At 38.3% G+C, this 19,720-nt stretch overlaps 1 protein-coding gene across 4 annotated transcripts in view; it reads left to right on the top strand.

The window, feature by feature from the left end:
* LEPR (leptin receptor) overlaps positions 1-19,720 on the top strand; it is a 147,673-nt gene that overhangs the window by 38,376 nt on the left and 89,577 nt on the right. For 3 of the 4 annotated variants that reach the window (XM_082419056.1, XM_082419058.1, XM_082419057.1), the window contains 2 exons: positions 6,025-8,932; positions 9,243-9,287. The gene's annotated coding sequence lies outside the window, so the exon portion shown is untranslated. The other variant, XM_082419059.1, reaches the window with a different exon arrangement.

Raw genomic sequence — 19,720 nt, 5'->3', positions numbered from 1 at the left:
GTAAGTAAAGCAATCGTCACCTTTAGAGGGAAAAAATTGTTCATGCTTTGTAATTCAACTGTACTGTGGGTGGTAGGTAACATTTAAAATATGTAACATCATTTATACACAAAAACTTCTACATATATATACTCTGAAGTTGCAGCTCCAAATCATAGATTATTTGGTGTGCTGGCGGCCTTAATTACCATCACTCTAGTCTAACCTCTTTCCCACCCAATGTTGTCTTACAATATTTCTGATGGACAGTCTTTTAGTCTCTATTTAAAAATATCTAGTGATGAAGGGCTTAATGTCTCACCAGGTTGAGGGGCCACTAGGAGTTGGTGCCCAAGCTTCTCCTATTTTCTCCCCAGGTGGTACTGGAAACTCTCCTTGCCCTCAGCCTGGGCCTTCCCCAGTGGTGTTAAAGATAAGCATGATTCCTTTATCTTCAGCTCTTTTCAGAGGCATCCTGCCCACAGTGCCCAGTCCTCAAGGGGCTCCAGTCAGGTGGCCAAGACTATCACTCATGCAGTTCATGGGGAACCAAAAACCAGCACTAAAATAAAGCTGAATGGTGGAAAAAAATTTTTTTTGAATGTTTGATGTTTTTATCATTCCTTTCATTATCATCCTGTTAAGCTCAGTTTACAACTGAAAAGAGGAAGATAAATATATATTATGCAGTTAACTTACTGAGCATTACCTACAGAATACGTATGTACCTGTATCTCACACAAGAAAAATGTGAATTCTCAGTATTCATATGACAATTGTTCCATGTAGGAATAATAGTCAACATAAGTACAACTCTATTTTCAGGCCAATCTTGCATATTTAGATCACAGCACTCATGGAACATTGCCTCTTAATCCCTAAATTTGCAGTCATAATGTTTTCAGAAATAAATATCATGAAATTGATAAGCTAAAATAAATTCTTAAGACAAATAGCTATGAAACCTGGACAGAAGTGTCCTTAGTTTCTCATCTTCTATAAACAGCTTCACAAATCACTAGGAAAATCAGCCTAGAGATAAACATAATAAACCACATTTCCCATCCATTCTTGAAGTTGATCTTTCTTGAGATGTGATCAAACAGTACCTCTTGTTGAAGACAGAAAGAAGGCCGGACCCTGATACTCAAGCTTTGATTCTGGATCAGTTTGTTGGCCTGGACTCACCAGGAAGCCCATTTCACTTCTAATGGCTATGAGAGCTAGAAAGTTATTTCTTTGATTTGATTTAAATCTAGCTACCTATGCTTTCTATTCACTGATTTTAGTTTGGTTTACAAGAGCTATATACTGAAAAATCTACCACATCTTTTGATGATTGTGTTTCCAGTGTTTGAGGTAAACTGTAATTCTTGCTTGCTTCCAAAAGCAAATTTTCTCTAGTTTCATTTGGCGTGCCTATTAAAATACAGAGTTCTGGGGACTTCCCTAGTGGTCCAGTGTTAAGAATCTGCCTTCCAACGCAGGGGACGCGGGTCGATCCCTGGTCGGGGAGCTAAGATCCCACATGCTGCGGGGCAACTAAGCCCATGTGCCACAACTAGAGAGAGGCCTGAGCTGCAGTGAAGATTCCACGTGCCGCAACTAAGACCTGACGTAGCCAAAAATAAATAAATAGATATTTTAAAAAAAATACACAGTTCTGTTTCCCCATCTCCGGACACTTTTATTCATTAGGTCTGTGGTGGGCTCCAGGATTTTTGTATGAGCTGTGTTTGCAACTGAGTAGTTTTATCAGCCTGTTTCCTGTATGTAGTAATTTGGAGGTCCAACAACTTTCTTCCATTTTGTATGCTGTCTCTTTAATTCCAAGCTGGCAGTGTTTCTACTGGTATAAAATTGTCAAGAATCTATGAGGTCTCCTGCATATGTTAAAGGAATTCACTCCAGAAGAACAGAGGCTTGTCTATAGATGTTCCCCAGATAATCCCATCTCTATATTAGAGCTTTGAGGGGAACTATGAGTCAATCTCTCCAGAGAGATTTGTGGGACTGAATACTCTGACTTATTAATCTTTCTGAAGTATTAGCCAAAGGTTGACCAGCCACATTCTTGGTTTTTTCTCTGCAGAATGCTTTCCTGGTAGTGAATCTCTTAATTTTTGTGTTTTTTTTTTTGAAACTGGATAAGCTGAGAACTTCTCAGATCAAGCCCTGGTTCCTTTTTGTTTGAGTTCTTTCCTCAAGTTGGACAGCCACATGTAAATCGATGAAGTCAGAACACACCCTCACACCATACACAAAAATAAACTCAAAATGGCTTAAAGACTTAAACGTAAGACATGACACCATAAAACTCCTAGAAGAGATCACAGGCAAAACATTCTCTGGCATAAATTGTACCAATGATTTCTTAGGTCAGCCTCCCAAGGCAATAGAAATAAAAACAAAAATAAACAAATGGACCTAATCAAACTTAAAAGCTTTTGCACAGCAAAGGAAACCATAAACAAAATGAAAAGACAACCTACAGGCTGGGAGAAAATACTTGTAAGCGATGTGACTGACAAGGGCCTAATTTCCAAAATATACAAACAGCTCATACGACTCAACAACAAAAAGGAAAACAAACAACCCAATCAAAAAATGGGAAGAAGGCCTAAATAGACATTTCTACAAAGAAGAAACACAAATGGCCAATAGGCACATGAAAAGATGCTCAACATCACTAATTATTAGAGAAATGCAGATCAAAACCACCTCACACCGATCAGAATGGCCATCATTAAAAACTCTACAAATAGCAAATGCTGGAGAGGATGTGGAGAAAAGGGGAACCTCCTACACTGTTGGTGGGAATGTAAGTTGGTGCAGCCATTATGGAAAACAGTAAGGAGGTTCCTCAGAAACCAAAAAATAGAACTATCATATGATCCAGCAATCCCACTCCTGGGCATATATCCAGACAAAACTGTAATCCAAAAAGATACATGCACCCCTATGTTCATAGCAACATTATTCACAATAGCCAAGACATGGAAACAATGTTAATGTCCATTGACAGATGAATGGATAAAGAAGATGTGGTACATATATACAATGGAATATTACCCAGCCATAAAAAAGAACAAAGTAATGCATTTGCAGCAACATGGATGCAGCTAGAGATTATCATACTAAGTGAAGTAAGTCAGAAAGAGAAAGACACATACCATGTGATATCATTTATATGTGGAACCTAAAATATGACACAGATGAACCTATTTACGAAACAGAAACAGACTCACGGACATAGAGAACATCCTTGTGGTTGCCAATGCGGAGGGGATTGGGGGAGATGGAGTGGGAGGTTGGCGTTAGTAGATGTAAGCTATTATATATGGAATGGATAAACAACAAGGTCCTACTTTATAGCATAGAGAACTATATTCACTATCCTATGATAAACCATAATGGAAAAGAATATTAAAAAAAGAATGTATATAAATGTATAACTGAATCACTTTGCTCTACAGCAGAAATTAACACAACATTATAAATCAACTATACTTCAATAAAATAAAAAAAGAGTTCTTTTCTCAATTCATCTCTTTCTTTCTGCAATTTACTATAGGCAGTAAGAAAAAGCCAGGATGCATATTCAACACTTTGCTTGGAAAGCTCCTCAGCTGTATGTCCAATTTCATTGTATACAAGTTCTATTTTCCACATAACTGCAGGACACAATTCTGCTAAGCTTTCAGCCACTGTATAAAAAGGATCCCCCTTCTTCAAATTTCCAATTGCATGTTCCTCACTTCCTTCTTAGGCTTCACCAGCAGCCACTTTAACGTCCATATTTCTACCAACAGTCTATAAGTGATGATTTAGGTACTCTCTAAGGTGATATATGTTTTTTTCTGCCATTTTCCTCCCTTCCTTTTGAGTCATCACTAGCAGAGTTGTTAACATTCATGTTTCTACTAACAGCTTGTTTAAGGCAAGATAGGTTTTTTCCATCATATTCCTTGAAATTCCTCCAGTTTCTGCCCATTGCCCAATTCCAAAGCCATGTCTACATTTTCAGTCTTTTTAATAGCAGCACACTGCTTCCAGTTACCAAAATTTGTTAGGGTTCAGCTAGAGAAGCAGAACCAGTAGAAGATACATAGTAAGATATTTATTGCAAAGCTCATGTGATTGCAGGGCCTGGCTAGGCAAGTCCAGAATCCCTAGAGCAGACTGCCAGGAACAGCAAGCTAGAACTCTTGGTTATGGTCTGAAGCTTCTGTCCACAGGTGGAATTTTTTCTTCAAAAGGGAAGCCTCAGCTCTGCTTTTATGGCCTTTCAACTGACTGAACCAGGCCCATCTTGATTATCTAGGATAACCTGTCTTACTTAAAGTCAACTGATTATGGACTTTAAACACATCTACAAAATATCTTCGTAGCAACACCTAGATTAGAGTTTGACTGCATAACTGGGGACTGTAGCCTTGCCAAGTTGACACATAAAAGAATCATCACAGTATACTGTATTATGCTTCTTTCATTAACCCAGCTGCCTCCTCACATATACCCTAGTAATTTTCATTTGGATATTCAGGCTTTAAAAGGATTTATTCTCAGAGATATTTTAAGGATCAAAATAAAATAATTCTACCTTATTAGCTTGTTGTACGTAATAGTTCTTCAATTAGCAGTTGTAACTTTATAAGCTGCAAATTATTTCTCCATGAGGATTTAAAAGTTTGATGTCCATTACATATAAATTTCTTTTTGTTGGCAATGGCATTAGTGGTATTTAAATAGTCTGTTGTCCTACTGGGTACTAGCAGCATTGACATCACCTGAGAGCTTATTAAAAGTACAGACTCCAGGGTCTCACCCCAGCACTCCTGAAGTAGAATCTGTGTTTTAAATACCCCAAGTTTGATTTGGTTGTACACTGAAGTTTGAGAAGCACTGGTCTACTGCAATGGCTTAGTTTCTTCACTGTTAGGCCTGGCTCTAGGCTTATCTTCTACCTTTTCCGCCATACTTAACACACCCGGGATGTGCTTTCCTTCCTACAAACCCGAAAACATAATTCCTAAGTCTAAAAGTTTTCAACATTTCATCATGCATAACGGTTAAAGTCCAGATGACCTTCAAAATCCACATGACCTTCAAAGTTCTTCCTAATAGACTTCTAAGTACTTTTCCAGGTATACTTTTCTGAACATACCCTGAGGTCTCACTATACTGCTTGAATTTCCCTAAGGTACCATGCCTTTCCTCCTCTGTGCCTTTCTTTCCACACTCTGTTCCCCTGCACGGAGTGCCCTATACCAACCTGGTTGAACTTTGGGAATCCTCACTTTACTCTTTTTGGGAATAAAGGACCCATGCTCTTTATCTTGGTAACTGTACCTGATACACAATAGATATTGATTATCTATTAAGGGAAAAATAAATTTTCAACGTACAACAAAGTACCAAAATGTTTTCCAGAGATGCTTGAAGACTAAATGAGTTGAATAACAAGCAAGCATAATAGAGTACTAGGTAATAAGCACCATTCTAAAGGCATAGTGGCTATCTCATTACGTCTGATGACATTTCAGAGAGGTGGTTATTATCATCTCCATTTTACAAAAAAGGAAGCTGAGACAGAAAGAGGGTAAGAAACTTATTCAATGTCTCATAATAGGTGTGCATAAAAACGTAGGCAATCAGATTCCAGAACCCATGTGCTTGATTATATGGCCTCCAATGCATATAAAAGCATTTTTCAAAGTCCTTGTAAATGTAAAATTTTAAGATTTGTGTGGTAATCAGACACATAATCAATAGTTGCAATTGTCATTTCTTTAAAAATAACTTTCTATGAAACATTTAGAACACCATAAAGAGGGTGAAGTGCCAACTGTTTCAATTAAAACTATGTTCAGTTCACAGCAAAACTTTTTGAGTGTCTACTGTAGTGGATATGTATCTGGGCTTTTTTGCCCACTGCTCCTTCAGTAAGATCATCCTAGTTTTATTTTGAGGTACCACTTTTCCCCCACTGTAAGTTATTTGGTTAGAGTGAGATCAATTCTCTTCCCATTTCTTGTTTTCCAGGAGTGCACAGGTGACTCACACCTGTCCGGTCATCATATTCGAAGTTATTGGCCACCATGACTGATTCAGAGATGGGCTCATGACCCAAGTAAGTCAATGAGTTGGACTCAGTTTAGTAGATATTAATGTATTGGTTGATGGTTTATAATTGTAAGAGTAGAAGAGTAAGAAGGAAACTCAAAGAGGAAGGAGGTGAACCAGGAGAGAGTGGAGTCATTGAAATCATTGTTTGTAAAGAGTTTCAAGAAGTAATGCATCAACATAATGAAATTAATAGTTGAAACTATCAACCAAAATACTTGGACAAAATATTTTATTCACTTTCAGTAACCATAACTTCAGTTATGATTGATTGTTCCCAGCAGGATTTGTATCTGTGTAAATAGGCACATATTGATTTTTTTAAAAAAGAGAAGATAGGTGATCTCATTATTTTCTTTTTTAAATCAAAGGTTTCCTTTTAGGGATTTTTCCTTCACTCAGGAAAATACTGAATGAGTCACGGTGCTAATCTGTTTTGCTCTAATGAATCTTATCTTCTTATTATGGAGATGTTTTTCAGTGTGGTGATAATTGCCTAGCTGATTGATAGTGATTTATTTGTACTCATCTCTTCATTCAACAACTCTTTTTCAAGCTTCAGGTATGCATCAGACACTGTGCCAGAGGAAATGAGTTTCAAACGTGTCCCATAACCTAGAATGTAAGCTGCATAGGAGCTCATGACTCAGAGCCTGGTGCCTAGCAGACATTCAGTGTTGGATCACACTATCAGAAATCCATACATATGGATGTGGAGTGTATTTCTGTATTAATTTAACAATGGTAGCTTCTGGCAAGCTATGCTTGGCCTTCAAATATTTCCTGTGACTCAGACATGAATTAAAAGCTTGAGCCTCTGTACTTCTTTTCCTTATTACAGTTACTCCTCATAAGCCCAAGTTTAATGACACATTTTTAGCAGTTCACAATAAAATCATTAATTATGCTTAGTATCAGTACAATTTTAAATAGTGGGCCTGGAATGACACCCTGATTCCACAGTAGACAATGATTTTGGCCCCTATTAGTTTACTAGCTTTAGTGGGTTGAATGGTGGCTTCTCCCCAAAATATGTCCACATCCTAAACTCTAGAATCTGTGAATGTGACCTTATTTGGAAAAGGGGTCTTTGCAGATTTAATTAGTAAGGATTTGGAGCTGAGATCACCCTGGATTACCTGGATGGTTTCCAATTCCAATGACAAATGTCTTTAAAGGAGACAGAAGAGAAGAAGACAGACACAGAGAGGAAGGCCATGTGAAGATGGAGGCAGAGGTTGGAGATATTTAGCCATAAGCCGATGGAGTCCTGGAGCCGCCAGAAGCTGAATGAGGCAAGGAAGGATTCTCTCCTAGGCCTTGGGGAAGTCTATGGACCTGACGACATCTCGCCTTTGGACTTCTGGCCTCCAGAAGAGTGAACAAATATATTTCTCTTGTATTAAGCGTTGAGCCTGTGGTCATTTGTTAAGGCAACCCTAGAAAACTAATACGCTAGTTCATAGCAACTATCTAATTAAGGATTCTCTTGGGTTGTTTTATTTCACAATAATTTGAGGAAGTCAGTATTTCTACTCCAATTCTTATTTTCATCCAGTGAAGACATTTGTCTCCATTAAAGTGACACTGACCCTGGGACGATATTCCTCTGGGGGAAAAGTTCCGTTTACAAAGCTCCACAGGTTGGCCAAGTGTCTGGGTCAGGGAGCAGGGAGACATTGCTTCTGGCTCTACCCATCTCTGGGCTAAGTTCTTTCTGTGTCTCTGATGCTTCTTCCTATGAGGATGTTAGGCAAGTTCAGTTGAAAATTAACCATCCACCCAATCCAGAGTACTCTACTCCCCTTTAGTCTTTCTTCCGCACTCTGTTGGTTTCTTTCATATCATCCATCACAACTGGTAATTATATGAATACTTGCTTGTCATAACTCCAAGTTCAAGGAACATAATAATTGCACCTAGCATATTGTGTGGCACTCAGTAGGGCCTCAGCAAAAATGTATTAATGAAGAAATCAATGAGTGAACATTTTGAATGGAGAGCAAGAAAATGATTATTATTTTGGGGTCAGAATCAGACTATTCAAGGACGGATTTTTTTTTTTTTTTTAAACTTACTACGTCAAATGCCATTGAATTTCAAGATTGAAAAGAATCATGCCTTCCTGACAGATACGACCAAAATGCTTGGCTGAAACATTCTCAGTGACAGGAAACTCACTACCTGACTACTTCTGGTCTTTTCCATTTCACTTTCCTTTCCCACTCCTCCCGATTATTACAATCTTTATTGTAGCATTTTGCACACCTGATGCACAGAGGCCTGGAAGTCTGGAAGTGGGAGGGACAGAGGGAACCCCAGGGCCCAGTTCAGGGTCTGAGACCCCCGGGCTCAGAGTGGGCGCGCGGTAGCTGACAGTTGGGTAAGGTAGCGGCGCCACCTTTCTGCTGAGTTCGCCGCGAGTCTCGGCTTCCCTGCGGGCACAGGGTCCTTCTCCCCAAACTCCTCGCTTTTCCTCCCCCAGGCCCGCCGCCACGCGCAGCCGCATCCCCGCCGCCGCCCCCGTCACCTGCGCGGCAGCCCTGGCGGCTCGGGGGCCACTCCTGCCGCCCCGGGAGCGGTGGCGGAGGGCGCGGGGCGCGCGGGCGGCGACCCGGCCTTTCCTCTCTTCTCTCCCCCAACTCCCGCCTCTCCCTCCGCTCGCCCTCAGCCCCTCCTTCCGCACTCCGCTGCCTCCTCTCTCCTGACAGCTGCCCGGCACCTTCGGCAGGGAGTTTGGAGCCGCCCCACCGCAGAGCCTACAGCCGGCCGAGCCCCCGCGCCGCCGCCATCTCTGCCTCCGCCTGGGTGGGACCTGGGCCTCGAGGTGAGACCCAACTCTCTCTCTCCTCTACCCCCTTCTGCCACCTCTTCCCTCTCCCAGCTACGCGAGGAGCCGGGCGCCGGGGCGCGCGTGGCCGGCCGGAGCCCGCTGGCCACCTGGGGACCGGGAGGCCGGGGCGGGTCCGGCGGCGCCACCGGAGGGGCCCGCGCCAGGCGGGAGGGGCGGCGGGGGCTCTCGTTCCCCCGGGGCGAGGCGCATCGGAGCGCGCGCCCGAGGGCAGCCCTCCGAGCCTGGGCGCGCACCTGCCGGGTGCCCCGGAAAAGACGTGCCACCTGGCCAACTTCTTTTCCAGGTCTCCTTCCTACTTTGGAAACTGAAGGGACTGCGACGGAAACCAGTAAGCCCTGGGGCCCGGAGGAAGGATTTTTTGGTTTGGATGACAAAAGAAAAAAAATGTGCTCTAGGGGTGGTTTAGCCCGGAGCTTCTGTTTCCACCATCTCCGGCTCTCCCCAAGCAAATTAATAAAACAAAACAAAAACAACAAAACCCAATCCCAACCAAAGCACTTATTTAATAGGACTTGTAGGGATGTGAAAACGAGACCCAACCGAGGAATCATTTTGGAAACCCCAGGTAGGATGAGGCCATTTGAGAAAGTGGGTATTTGGGGGTGTTATTTCTAGGACTTGGGTTTGCAAGCAGAAGAGGAGACTGGCTCTTGTAAGCCTGAGGGAGTTCCTTATATTGAGGGGCTGCCTGGAGTGTCCTCTGTTAACTTTCATTTCCTTAAGTATTAAAGTATGTTGAAACAAATATTCTTTCAGAGCTCTGGACTTGGAGTCAGAACATCTGGCTTTTGGTATGATTTGCCGTTTATGGTGACAGCTGTGGTTAGTTTAATCTCTTTGGGCCTCAGTTTTCTCATCTGTCAAGTTAGAGGGTTGGATTCAAATTCTGAGGGCCTTTTAATAATATCTAAGATGTTTCCCAACTTAAAAATTTATAATTCTTTCACTTTTTAACACGTTACAAACATTGCTAGATTCATAATTTCATGAAATTTTAAAAATCTATACTGATCTTGGCATTTTTGTTCATATGCATTTATGACTTATGATTTTAGGGTTTTCCAACCAAAACTTAAAGAGAAAAACACTTATAAAAGAGCTCAGAAATATGTAGTTTACATGTAAATATTTAGATCATCTCTGAGTCTAGCTTAAAGAATCATGTTCAACTTGAAGTTAATATTTGCAACACTGCAACAAAAACATGTGGCTTTAGTATAGTACTTATTCACTTTCAGTATTGTATATTTGGAGGAAATAAAAATTGTTTAGGAGGAAAACAAAAATTGCACCTTTCCTATCAATTTCTGCTCTTGAACAGTGTTACTTTTTAGCATGAAGTTGTGTGCAGGATATTAAAAAAATGGTTTCAGACCACTTTAGAGCCTCTCTGAAATTAAGTTCAATAGCAGAGGTGCCAATTTTAGTAATGCATTTTAGTTGTCTTGGGATGAATCCTAGAAAAATGGCAGAGTTAACTAAACAGATAAACCAGAAATTAGGAATTGACACACAGACACACACAAAGTTGTACAAGAAGTGTGTACTATAAAGTGTCAGTGAGATTTTTATTTCCTTTTGATAAAAAACAACAAACAACTGTTGACCTGTTTTAGCAGACAGAATGTTAGAATAGCTTTTGTTCTTCCTTGTAATTCAAAATTATTTGAGACCTAGTCATCAGTAGTTGGGATAGGTTTAGAAGTGTCTCTGGCTCTTTTCGGTGGCTTTGATCTAAAATAAAACAATGTGTTCCCACCTAGTATGTGCTTTGTATTCCGTTTGGAAGAGTGGAATAGATTTGAAGTACTCTTTTATGAAGACATTTAAATTTATTTTCCTTGCCTTTTCACCTTTGGACTGGAAGTGGCATCAATTATTCAGGCATTTGTCTTCCATCATAGTCTCTGGTGACGTAGATGATCATCTCCTTTGAAAGAGATGCCCAGAATGTTAAAGAAATTGGTTGTTGAATGAACAGAGAGTAGGAGAACTCAAATATCCTGGCTTCTAGTCGCTTGTTGGAAAACAGCTGAAAACAGTGGATGGATCTGCTCGTGGTGCAACTCATTCATGGCTTGGGAGAGCCATCGTGGTTGGCAGAAGCTCTATTCCTCTTTTGTAATGAATTTACCCAGAAAAAAACAGTGTGTCTTCACAGTTAGATCACTATTATATAACTAAAAGGTTTGTGTTTGTGAAGTGCAGTATCCCAAGGGGGTCTTAGGAATAAAACTTAAAAAATATCCAGAAAAAAGAAAAGAATTGCCTTGGCAGATATTGCACTGCACTTTTCCCTACTGAGAGCCAAACACATAACTAAAAAACATGTCCTGTGGAGTTAAAAATGAAGAAAAGGGCTTACAGTCTGCTCTAATTCTTTTAAGATTTTTATGTGATTTACAAATTCCACTTTTAATTAAATCAGAAAGGCACAAGTGTTCACCTCCTGGCCAGACCTTGTACATATAAACTTTTGGAGTTTCAGTTCAGATTTGGTCTGCTTATAATTTGAAATATTCCTCCTCAAATATTTTTTAAAACTTCTCTTAACTCCGTAGTGATATTACCTGTTGTCTTTTCATACACATGATCTTATTAATCTTTAAATTTTTTGAACTATGACATATACAGGGAGAAGAGTACATAAAACAAATGTACTGGTTGACAAATAATACAGCAAATCATTATAACAGATAATTACAAGGCAAATACGCATTATTTACCATACAAGTAAGAGAACATGCCAATACCCAGAAACCTCTTGCTTGTTCCTTCCTAATCACAATTTTCCTTTTACTTAAAAAAATTAGATGAATATAGGAGGCATTCTTTCATTAGATTCTTTTGCTTAACATTATGCTTATGAGACTAAGCCATATCCTCTCCATTTGAAAGCATAAACTTTTAAAAAGAGATGTCTGTATTCCCTATCATTGATTCATTTCTTCACATTCTCTCTTAAACCTACTTCTATCACTCTTTTGTTTTCAGTACTCTGCCAAAACTATTCCTGTCACTGTCACCGGTGACATCACCTCTCCCAAATCCAGTAGTCAGTTGTCACCTTTGATCTTACTTCACCTGTTGGTAGCATTGTCACAGTTATCACTCTCTGCTCCTTGTAATATTTCTTTGTTGACCTCCAGGGCACCATGTACTCTTGATTTTTCCTCCTTCTTCACTAGCCATTGCTTTCTGTCCCCTTTGCTGATCTCTCTTCTGCTCTCAGAGGTTTTAACCTTAGAATATCTTAAGCTGCAGTCCTTGGGAGCTCATTTCTTTCTACACTCTTTGATGATTTCATGCAATCTCTATATTTGTACACTGATGCCTCCAAAATGATAGCTCAAGCTTTGACTTATCTCCTTGAACTTCAGACCTCTATGTCCACCTGCCTGCTCAACATTTCCATTTGGATGTCTAGTAGACATCTCCAGTTCAGCATGCTCCAAACGGAATCTTCATCTTGCCCAAGCCCACTCTATCTGCAGCCTTCCCTACCTTCATCCTTCACGTTGCTCATGCCCCAAAACTTGGAGTCATCTTTGATATCTCCCATTCCCTCATACCTTAGATGTAATGTGTCAGGAAGTCCTCTTTGCTCTATCTTCAGAATAATTCCTGAATATAATTGCTTTCATCACCTCCATGGCTGCCATCCTGGTCTGAGCTGACACCATCTCCCACGTGGATTATTGCAAGAACCTCCTAACTGGTCTCCCCATTTTCATCCTTTTCCCTCCATAATCCAGTCTCAAAATTGCAGTTAGAGCTATTTTCTTGCAACATATGTCAGATCATGTCACTTTTTTCCTCCAAAATCTCCAGAGCCTTTCCAGTTCATACAGAGTAAAGTCTTAAAGGACCCAAATCCTTAGAATTACCTATAAGGTGCTACCTGTTTTTTTCTCTCCCGTTTACCCATCTGATCTCACTTCTTGCCGTTTTTCTCATTCACCCAGTTCCAGCTACACTGGTCTCCTTGCTATTCTTTGAGTATATCAGAGACCATCTTTGCTCTGGCTGGAACGCTCTTCTCCCAGATACCACAGGACTTACTCTGTTACTTTCACTTCTTTTAAATCTTTGTTCAGTTGTCTCCTTTTCAATGAAGGCTACTCTGATTATCACATTTAAAATTGTACATCTTACCTTGCAAAACATTTTCCCCTTTCCTTTGCTTTTCCGCATGTACTTACTACCTTTAAAAATACTGTATGACTTAATCATTTTTCCTGTCCCATTTTTCCTGTCTCATTTCTGTTAGAATGCAAACTCCATGAGGGTGGATTTTTTTTTCCTGTTTTGCTCCAAAATAGAGCCTAGCACCTGAAATAGAGCCAAGCATATAAGGGGAGCTCAGTAATTTTTTTTGATGATTGAATGCTGTTGCTGACAGTAGATGTTGTTTATTTGTTTTCATTACTGGATATATTTTATTATATGAATATAATACCTTTATTTTTTACTCATTCTGCTTAAGGATATTTGGGTCATTTCTGTCCTTCTCTCCTTCCCTCCCTCCCTTTTTCCTTTCTTCCTTCTTCCTCCCTCCTTCTGTCCCTTTCTTTCTGTCACTACTATAAATAAACCACCTATGATTCTTCTTGTACAAATGTCTTGGTGCTTAGATGCAGGAGTTTCTTCAGAGTATAAAACTGCTAGTCAAATTACTAGAACACAGGGCTTGCAGATATCAGCTTTATTAGATAATGCCACACTTTTCCAGCATGGTTCCACCAATTTATATTCCTACTTTCATTCCTCTGCATCCCTGCCAAAATTTAGTATTATCATGACCTTTAATTTTTGCCCATCTGGTAGGTATGTATTATATCATTACTGTTTGTTTCTTCAATTACTAGTGAGATCGAGCCTAGTATCTGTAAAAATAGGCTAGGTTATGCTGCGGTAACAGATTATCCCCAAATCTCATTGACTTAATGCAATAAAGGTTTATTTTTCATTCAAGAAGAGTTTCCTCTGGATTAAGGCAACTGTCCAGGGCAACTATTGTCAGGTCTAAATTCAGGGAACCTCCGTCATTCTGTAGCTGTACAATCTGGAACACAGGACTTTCCCAGTTGGTATAGTACGGGAAAACAAAGTGTGGGTAGTCATGAACTAGCTTTAAATGCCTCCATCTGGTAGTGACATGAATGATTTACACTCATACTTTAGACGCAAAAGAAGTCATATGGTATGCCTAACTTCAAGGAGGTGGGGAAGGTTAACCTCTGTTCTAAAAGAAAAAATAAATCTGAGAATACTGGTGAGCAGCAATGTATTAGTTATCCATTTCTGTGTAACAAGGTACCCCCAAATTTAGTGGCTTAAAACAACAAATACTTACTGTTTTCAAATATCAAGAGTTGATAATATGTGTGGGTCTGTTTTTGGGCTCTGTATTTGTTCCTTTGGTCTCTTTCTGTAATTACTACAGGTTTAAATTGTCTTGCTATCTGGTAGGTAGGGGAGTAAATCCTTCCACTTGGTGCAATTTTTTCAGGAGTGCTATAGCATTCCTTGGCCCTTTACCTTTCCATATACATTTTTTGAATCAGTTTGTCAAGTTCTAAAAAATTTGTTAGGAATTTAATGGAGATTCTATTGAGATTGTTTTGAGTCTATGAACAATTAAAAGGAAATTGATACCTTGTAAATATTCAGTTCTAGAATCCATGACTGTCTCTCAATATGTTTAGGTCTTCTCTAATATGATAAATGTAAACATAGTCTAATTTTTCCCTTAGGAGTCCTTGAACATTACCTTGTTTGATTTATTCACAGGAACTGCATATTTTTGAAGTTATTTTAAATGAATCTTTTCAAAAAATTCATTGTGTTTCTGTTACTGCCATATAGAAATAAACTTGACCTTTAAAAGTATTTTAAAAATAATAGCTTTATTGGACTATAATTCGCATATCATAAAATTCATCCTTTTATAGTGTACAAATCACTGGTTTTCAGTACATTAACAGAGTTATGTAACCATCACCACTATCTAATTTTAGAGCATTTTTGTCACTCCCAAAAGAAACCCCATGCCCCTTAGCATTCACCCCCCATGCCCCCCCCCCCCGATCCCTGGAAACCACTGATGTACTTTCTGTGTCTATGGATTTGCCTATTCTGGACATTCTGGACGAATAAAATCATGGGCCCTTTAGTGAACAGATTCTTTCACTTAGCATGTTTTTAAGGTTTATCCATGCTGTATCATGGATCAGTACTTCATTCTTTTTATGGCCAAATAATATTCCCTTATATGGATATATCACATTTTGTTCATTCATTCATCAGTTGATGGACATTTGGGTAGTTTTCACTTTTTGGCTATTATGAATAGTGCTGCTACTAACATTTGCATACAAGTTTTTGTGTGAATGTATGTTTTCATCTCTTTTGGGTATATACCTGGGAGTAGAATTGTTCAGTCATATGTAACATTATGTTTAACATTTGAAAATCTGCCAAACTATTTTCCAAAGCAGTTTTCATCATTTTACATTCCCACCAGCATTGTACAAGGGTTCCAATTTCTCCACCTCCTTGTCAACATTTGTTACAGTTCAGAACCTTGATTAAGCTATCATAGTGGATGTGAAGTGATACTCATTATGGTTTTGATTTGCATTTTCTGATGACTGATGATGTTGAGCACCTTTTCATGTGCTTATTGACCATTTATATATCTTTTTTTTGAGAAATGTTCTTTGCCTATTTTTTAATTGGACTGTTTGTCTTTTTATTGTTGTGTTGTGAGAGTTCTTTATATAGTGTACAATCGCTTTTAAGATATAGGATTTCAAATATTTTCTCCCATTCTGTGAGTTTTCTCACTTTTTTGATGGTATCCTTTGAAGCCCAAGGGTTTTTAAGTCTAGTTTATCTATTTTTATACTTAATTTCAGTCTAAGAAGCCATCACCTAATTCAAGGTTGCAGAGCTTCATTTCTATGTTTTACTTATAAGAATATTAGAGTTTTAGCTTTTATGTTTAGGTTTTTGATTACTTTGAATATATGGAATGAAGGAAAGGACCAATTTCATTCTTTCACATTTGGGTATCTACTTGTCCCACCACCATTTGTTGAAAAGACCATTCTTTCCCCATATCTAAGTGTCTTGTCAAAAATCATTTTGCCAAAAATGTAAGGGTTTACTTCTGGAATCTCAACTCTGTTACATTGATCTATATTTCTGTCTTTATACCAGGTACCACACTGTCTTGATTACTGTAGCTTTGAAGCAAGTTTTGAAATCAGAAGTGAATCCTCCAACTTTGTTCTTCTTTTTCAATATTGTTTTAGCTATTCCCTTGCATATATCAATACATATGAATTTTAGAATCAGCTTGTCAATATATATACAAAATGTAGCTATAAATTTGAAGGGATTGCATTGAATCAATTTGGGAAGTATTACAATCTTAATAAAATTGTTTTTCAGTCTATGAACGTGGGATTTTTTCCATTTATTTAGGTATTCTTTAATTTCTTTCAGTGATGTTTTATAGCATTCAGTGTACAAATAATTGCACTTCTTTTGTTGAAAATATTCCTGAGTATTTTATTCTTTCTGATGCTATAGGAAATGGAATTATGTTTTAATTGTATTTCAGATTGTTCATTGCTAATGCACAGAAATAGAAATGATTCTTGTACATTGATCTTATATTCTGCAACCTTGCAGAACTTATTTATTAGGTGCAATATAGTTTTTGTGAATTCCTTATTATTTTCTACATACAAGATCATGTCGTCTGAGAATAGAGATAGTTTTACTTCTTTGTTTCTAATCTGGATGCCTTCTGTTTCTTTTTCTTGCTCAATTGCCCTGGCTAAAACCTCTAGTTGAATAGAAAGTGCAGGTGAATAACTTTGTGTTGTTCCTGATCTTAGCAGGAAAGCAGCCAGTCTTTTACCATTAAGTATGATATTAGCTATTGGTTATTCATATGCAGCTTTATCAAGTTGGAGAAGTTCTCTTCTATTCCTAGTTGAATGTTTTTGTCATGAAATGGCATTGGAATTTGTCAAACCCTTTTTCTATGGACATGTCATGTCTTTTATTCTATTATTATGATTGATTGATATGTTGTTGATTTTCACATTTTAAATCAAACTTGCATTCCTGAGGTAAATCATATTTGGTCATAGTGTATAATCCTTTTTATACATTGCTGGATTTGGTTTGCTAGTATTTTTGCATCTATATTCATAAAGGATTTTGGTCAGTAGTTTTCTTTTATCGTGATGTCTTTGTCTGGTTTTGGTATCAGAGTAATACTGGCTTCATATAATAAGTTGGGAAGGGTTTAAAATGCTTGGTTTTAGGTAGTTATATTTTCCACCAGCAATCTTGCTAAGTTTTGTAATTAAGTTAAACAACTTACATATAGATACTTCGGGATTTTCCACTTTTCTTGTCATTCATGAATAATGACAGTTTTGTTTCTTCCTTTATAATCCTTAAACCTTTTCCACTTCTCTTTCTGCCTTGCCTAGGACCTCAGGTATAATGTTGATTTGAAGTGCTCACAGGGGAAGTCATTTCACATTAAGAATGATGTTTCTTTCTGACTTTGAATTTCCTCTCAGTACTGCTTTATCTGCATAAAATAATTTAAGTTTTGAGATGCTTTTTTCACTATCATCAGTTTAAAATATATCTTTTTTGCCCAATGGCTCACTTTTTTTCTTAATATCCTAATATATGGCATTTGTGTAGTTATATTTTTGCTATTTTTTCTGTTTTAAAAACACTGTGGACAGAGAACGTGGTCTGTATGATTTTAGTCCTTTGGATTTGTTTGTAACTTGTCTTATGTCTTTGTACGTGGTCAGTTTTTGTAAATGCCCCATTGGTGATTAAAAATAATATGCTGTCTACAGTTTGGGGGAGCAGAGTTCAACGTATGTCAAATTTGTTAATGTTTTTGTTCAAGTATCATTTGTTAGTATTATTTCAATCTCATATATCCTTATGTATTTGTGTCTGCTGTTCTATTCATTCTTTAGGAGAGTGTATTAAAATTTTCTACCATATATGTGGATATCTGTCTTTTTCCTTGTGGTACTCTGAATTTTCACCATATACATTTCAAGGCTACATTGTAATAAATATATGTTATCTTGAGGTTATACTACATGTACACATTTAAAATTATTATATATTCCTGCTGAACGGATGCGTTCATTAATTTGGAGTGATTCTCTTGAGTTATATTTCTGTTTTTGTAGGGTTTTATTAAAGGGATACTACTTTAAAATATGTATTTATATGTTTAACAACCTTTTTCAATAGTTCTGACTTATGATTATCCTCATGCTTCCTGTTGGCTTTAAAATGAAAACCAGAAATATCCACTCTTGTAACCCTTCAATCCACATTGCTGATGTGCCAAGCTTAAAGATGTGATTAATGCCATTGTAATATTTTTAAGTGAGATTTAGTAGATGTTTATAAGAAATATCAGACACAGAAATGCTGGTTATGTAGTAAAAAATCCCTGTCAAATTTAAGTGCCATCAACTTGGAAGTTTAAAATCTTTTTTAAAAAAAATATTTATTTATTTATTTGGCTGCGTCAGGTCTTTGTTGCAGCATGCAGGATCTTCATTGCAGCATGTGGGATCTTTCGTTGCGGTGCGTGGGCTTCTCTCTAGTTGTGGTGCCCAGGCTCCAGAGCACTTGGGCTCAGTAGTTGCAGCGCATGGGCTTAGTTGCCCCGTGGCATGTGGGATCCTAGTTCCCCGACCAGGGATTGAACCTGCGTCGCCTGCACTGGAAGGCAGATCCTTAACCACTGGGCCACAAGGGAAGTCCCTAAAATCTTTTCCAGAATATGAACACTGAATATGTCTAAGGTAGGCTATGTGAAATTTTTGTGGATATTGATTCTCACTGAATGAAAGTCAGCACGTCACTTATTCTTCCATAGAACTGATAGGCTAGATTCTTCCCACTTATACAATTTTATCGTACCAATAAAGTGTCCTCCAAAGTGAATACAGCCCACTTTCAGTTTTGCCTGGCATTAGCATCTTTAAGTGGTCCAGTCGGCTGGGTTAAAGCTGTGGCTTTGCTGAGCATAGCATGTAGACTCGCTGAGGAGAGAACAGAGCTGTGGGGACCATTGTCCGTGGATGGTCTTAAAGGAGAGAGTCACGCATATGAGAACTATTTTAATGAAATTTTCTGGTACCCTGTGGACCTATTTAAATCAGACTAGAGTACTATGGATTAGCAAATAAAAATGACCGAAATGGAGACACCCTAAAGGGGCATTGTGACATTGATATTAATTTTTAAGTCTTTGCCAATTAGAGAGAAAATCCAGAAACAGTAGACTTACAAATCTGTATATATATGTGTGTGTATAACAGTGAATGAGAAAGATAAAGAGAGAAGGAGGAAGGGAGGGAATGGGAAGAGAAAGAGACAGACAGACTGACGGACTGACTGACCGACTCTACTCTTGGGCTAATAATTTCTATAATGTTTATGGAAATGTATAAATGTTTTATCTATTTGTACTAGATAATAGCTAAAGATGTGAGCCAAGTAAGGATTCTCAGCGACGTCTATAATGGTATTATAATAGGCTTTAAAATGTGAACTCATGTTTAAGAACAGCTGTTACCAAATAGCTGTTTAGTGAAGGCATAGGACAACTTAGTTTTTCTCAGAATTATATTTCCTCGTTTTACTTTAACTAGCACCTGTTATTTGGGTGTCTAAACCTATGAG

The sequence above is a fragment of the Balaenoptera physalus genome (genome assembly GCF_965194825.1).
Source record: "Balaenoptera physalus genome assembly, chromosome: 1".
NCBI classification, from domain to species: Eukaryota; Metazoa; Chordata; class Mammalia; order Artiodactyla; family Balaenopteridae; genus Balaenoptera; species Balaenoptera physalus.
The sequence above is the reverse complement of the archived record's forward strand: the minus strand, read 5'-3'. Positions and strand labels throughout refer to the sequence as shown.